This window comes from Hydra viridissima, unplaced genomic scaffold (genome assembly GCF_058129835.1).
Source record: "Hydra viridissima isolate aposymbiotic clone 2 unplaced genomic scaffold, HvirCarnegie_v1 scaffold_9, whole genome shotgun sequence".
NCBI lineage: Eukaryota > Metazoa > Cnidaria > Hydrozoa > Anthoathecata > Hydridae > Hydra > Hydra viridissima.
Genome location: NW_028324308.1, coordinates 5,324,644 through 5,325,000, shown reverse-complemented (window position 1 = coordinate 5,325,000; position 357 = coordinate 5,324,644).

The following is a 357-nucleotide window of genomic DNA, read 5'->3' as shown; positions in this document are numbered from 1 at the left end:
AAACCTTTTAAAACAGAAACGTAACCTGAATTTAATTTCTTCATATAATAACCCAAATTGAAACTCCAAATAAATAAAATAAACATTTTTAAACCCGCTATTTTTGGTTGTTGTTTTCTGTTCCTCGTAATTTTAGATAAGGCCGCTTTTATGTATTTTAAAATCTACTCCTAATGCTGGAATGGCATCTGCTTTTGCCATTATCTTTTCTTAGACGTTCATTGTTAAAGAATTGAGACATTTATTTAGTTGCTGTGCACAAAATTTTTTACTTGAGTTGGATGCAGAAAAGAAAGTTAATACTTGCTTAAGTAAAAATAAGATGAACGTTAAAATATTATTACATGATATTTTAGG